This window comes from Eumetopias jubatus, unplaced genomic scaffold, assembly GCF_037043125.1.
Source record: "Eumetopias jubatus isolate StellerSeaLion01/CBP00866 unplaced genomic scaffold, mEumJub1_p1.0 scaffold_14, whole genome shotgun sequence".
Lineage (NCBI taxonomy): Eukaryota > Metazoa > Chordata > Mammalia > Carnivora > Otariidae > Eumetopias > Eumetopias jubatus.
In genome coordinates, this window is record NW_028274820.1 from 58,643,728 (window position 1) to 58,648,538 (window position 4,811).

Below are 4,811 nucleotides of genomic sequence, written 5' to 3' on the forward strand. Positions count from 1 at the left end.
CCTATTACTAATCTAATAACAGAAATGTATGACAAAAATGTAGCATGAGCTTTTGAATGTTTAAAGAAAAAAATCAGATCTACAAAGTATTTCAGTATTTCTTAATATTATTTAGAAAATGTTGATGAAAAACAGGACTATATGATAGGAATCCCCAAGCTATCTAAATCTTTCTACAAATAGAAAAAAAAATGATTTTTTTTAAGTTCATGATCTCCTTTAGAAAAATTAAATGGTGATAATGAATTAATTGATAAATACAAATTCCTTTTTAGAAAGGACACAGATTTAATATAAAATAATTGCCTCTTTATGACTGATTTATCTTAAGCCTGACTGCATTTAAATTATATCTTGCCCTTATTCAGACCTTATCTAGGGAAATAAATGAACCTTTCATTCTGGAAGGAGATAGAATGGAGAATGCCCCATGAAGAGACAAAGAAGAAATAGTCTGAGTTCTTAAAAGATGGATTGAGATTCTTTTCTCTCCTCCTGGTTGGTGAGGAAGACATACATATCCCACTGCAATAAATCGTGAGTCACTTATAAAGCAGTCCCTTGTAATGTAGATCTATTAGGAATGCCTCCCCCACCCCCCAGAGCCCACCACCACTGTTTTGTCCATTCTGAGCCTCTTCTGGAAGGCTGATGAGCAGTTATCTCCCCCAGGGCCTATGGAAACACCATTGTGGTTGCTGTCTGTTGAGACAGGGTGCAGCTTGCTGGGCTCCTAAGACTCCATTCTCATGCTGAGTATTTTCCTTTGAAATAAAATATGTGACATTCTACACTTTGGGCCCTTCTCCCCAGGAAAATGGAAAGCAAACAGTGAGACAATCCCTTAAATCCTTCAAGGCCAAATAGCTCCAACTGAGGCAGAAAGGATGGGGAGGGATGGGGGGAGGTGCAGAATGTCTCAGTTATTCTAGCTTTTTGCCTAAACAGTCCAAAGTTACAGGATAATTGCTGATGCACCACTTTGTATGTGTCAACCTAGACAAGTTTGTATTTTCAATTAGATGGGCTCACTTACCTCATACACTTACACTGTACAAAATAGAGGCTAGACAGGCAGCATTATCAAATCTGGGGACCACTTGGGTTAAATCTCTTTCCTTCCCTTTGTGATAACCTGAGTGTTTACAAATATGCTGTTTGGGGATAGGTCTCAGAAGGGCAGTAGATGGCACACTTGAGGCTGGGCAAGTAGTTGTTATAACCAACATGGCGTCCACTGGTGACCTTGATGAGGGCCTTTTCCACAGGATGGTGGGGGTGAAATCCAGTTGCAGTGGACTCAAAAGAGAATGAAGGGAGCTGGAATTAACACTGAAAGTAGAGACATCTCTTTCAAGGACTTTTGCTGTAACTAAGAGCAGAGAAATCTGACCATAGCTAGAGGGTAATATGAGATCAAGAGAGTGTTCTTTGCTTTGTTTTATAGTGACAGGGATTGTGGTAGGTTTGTATGCTGATGGGAACAATCCAGTATATAGAGAGAAGCTGATCCTTGAGTACAAAGAGGAGATTGCTCAGAGAAAGACAAGTATCATATGATCTCACTGATATAAGGAATTCTTAATCGCAGAAAACAGACTGAGGGTTGCTGGAGTGGTGGGGGGTGGGAGGGATGGGGTGGCTGGGTGATAGACATTGGGGAGGGTATGTGCTATGGTGAGCACTGTGAATTGTGTAAGACTGTTGAATCACAGACCTGTACCTCTGAAACAAATAATACATTATATGTTAAAAAAAAAGATAGTAGGAAGGGAAAAATAAAGAGGGGACATCAGAGTGGGAGACGAACCATGAGAGACTATGGACTCTGAGAAACAAACTGAGGGTTTTAGAGGGGAGGGGGTGGGGGGATGGGTTAGCCCGGTGATGGGTATTAGGGAGGGCATGTATTGAATGGAGCACTGGGTGTTTTACCCAAACAATGAATCATGGAACACTACATCAAAAACTAATGATGTAATGTATGATGACTAACATAACATAACAAAATAAAATAATGAAATAAAATAAAATAAAATAAAATAAAAGAGGAGATTGCTGGGCGGCATCCTTAAGTAGAAAGAAGGAATAAGCCCGAGTGCACAGGTGAAGAGATCGCCCTTGGACAGTTCACTCATCCTAACCAGAGCGCGCATGGCACCCACAGTATAAGTGCAAGGAGATAGAAGGACCTGTGATAGTAACCAGTGAATGTTCTCTTCGAATTACTTCAATTAATTAGTGAAATAGAAAATAAAATATTTGGCTGAGATAAGGATGGGGGGCATTGGAATTTGAGGAGGGAGGAAAATTATGAAATAGTCATCAGGTTGAATGTCAGAATGAATGACCTAGATGAACAACCCAAAGAAGCCTATTTCTGGATTGTTAAGTGATAAACTTAAACATGACTCCACAGATTAAGGCTGTCAGTGCAGACTTCGAATTCTGATTGGAATTGTCATGTGGTGATGAAATAATGCTTTATGCCCAGTGGGGGGAGGTCAACAGGTGGTGGGTTTAACCTTACAGTCTTTCAAATATTAAATAGTCTATAAAACAAAAATATTCCCAATGAAATGAAATAAAGACAGTCTCCCTAGACAAAGATAGACCTGAAATAGTACTTTTTGGGAGATGCATTAAAAAAAAAACACACAAACATTTCAAGGGCTTGAGGAAAAATCATTACAAGTTGAGAAGCCAAAAGATAACGCAGCTTCCAAGGGAATCTAACTCACAACGTTGTTTAAATGCTGGGAGACAAAGCCCAGCAAGAATGTTTTTACAGTATAATTTTGGAAGTGCAAAAGGCTTTAAAACTTTTAAAAAAAACTTTAAACAGAGTTTTTTGACCTGACTTGCACACTCTTCTAAGATGGCATTTGGGTGGTATATACTCCTTTAATTTGCATACCAAATATTGTGTATATGAGTACATGCATATTTCTGGAAGTGAGCACATAAATTCTCGAAAGAGATTCTGATTCCAAAAGAATGACTTCCCCCAAAAAGGGAGCGATCTACATCAGAAAACTTGCAATATGGGCAGAATATTTTACCTCAGATTTTCTGAAATGAAAATATAGAAACAGTTTGGAATGGTAGGAAATACAATGGACCAGGAATCAAGAGTTTGGATTCTAGACTTGCACCTGATAAGCTGCTTGATTAATGGATAAATATCCTCATTGCTCAGGACATCAGCTTCCTCCTCCACAAGAGAATGGAGCTAGAATACATTACCGCTAAGATGTCTTCCAATTATAACATGGTAGGATTCCATGGACATGTGCCACACTGCATGATTTTTGTTAACAAAAATGAGGGCTGTCTTTCTCTAAAATAAAGACTCTGGAAGGGCTTTATGGCTCCTCCTGGATCCTCCCTTTTTTCTCTCAGTAAGTCAAAATGACAAACTATCTACTAACTAAAAAGAAATAACAAGGTAATATCTAGAGGATACCTTGGCTGAGATGGTAGTACTAAGTGACAGTTAAAACACATTTTACCCTCTCACATGCTGACCAAGAATGGATTTCTAAATATTTACCTCTGACATAACAAAATGACAGAGGGGGGTTATTTTTCCAAGATTAAAGAAAGGTGAAGAGGCTGTGAATAAGACTGTTTCCACAGGTGAAACATTTGAATCCCTCTCAATCTTAAGGGTTCTCCACAGAGTATAAATTATAGCAGCTTTCACTGACAGAGCAGTGAATTTGATGATGGTGCATGGGTCGCTGTAAATCGTCCACTGGATCATCTGTTCCTACTATCTTAAAACACATCTCAGTTGCTATGGAAGTCAGCCTTGAAGATGGCCCCCAGTGATCCTTGCCTCCTCATATTCACACCTTTATGTAAGCCCCTCACATAATGCATCGGGGTTTGATTGTGTGACCAATAGTATATAGCAGAAGTGAGGCTATATGACTTTCAAGGCTAGTTCATAAAGGCATTGCAGTTTTTGCTTTGGTCTTTTGGATGACTCCTACTGAAGGAAGCCACCTGCCAAGTCAGGCAGCTCTATGGAGAAACCATGTGGGGAAGAAGTGAGATGTCCTGCCAACAGCCAGTACCAATTTACTAGTAATGTGAATAAGCCACTATAGAAGCAGATCCTCCAGCCCCAGTCAAGCCTTCAGATGACTGCATCTTCACGATGTCCTGTATCTCATCAGAGACTCCAAGCCAAACCCTCCCAGCTAAGCTGCTACCAAATTCCTGACTCAGAGAAACTATGTGTGTAATTAGTGTTTACTGTATGTTAAAGGCCATAATTTTAACGGTAATTTGTTACACAGCAATAGATAACTAATATGGTTGCTTTATTTTTCTTAAAGTCTACAGCAAATAATACATATGGTGAACAGAAAAACTGAAACAGGCAACAGTTTATAGTAGAGAAACTGGTTGATATCATAAGTGACAATTATAGCTCAAGCCATAGTCTTGTGTGTTCCTATGTTTCTGAATGAACAATACTACTCCAGATTATCCAGAAACTTCCCAAAATGTGTGGTGAGAATAATATTTCTGACATATTAAACTAATGTCTTTAGCTCCTGATAATCCCTAATTCCTAGTTGCCCTAACACCCCCTCCCACACCAATTAAAACAAAAAAATTAACCACTTCATGGAAAAAGTAGAATCATTAAAGAACAGGCAAATCATTGCTCACTTGGAATTTCCAAAAATATTTTTTTAAGTTTATAGTCACATGATAATCTGAAGGCATGTGCTCGAAATGGCATGTTGTTGCAGACAACAGAAACTGAATCTAAATAAGCCAAAAAAAATTTTATA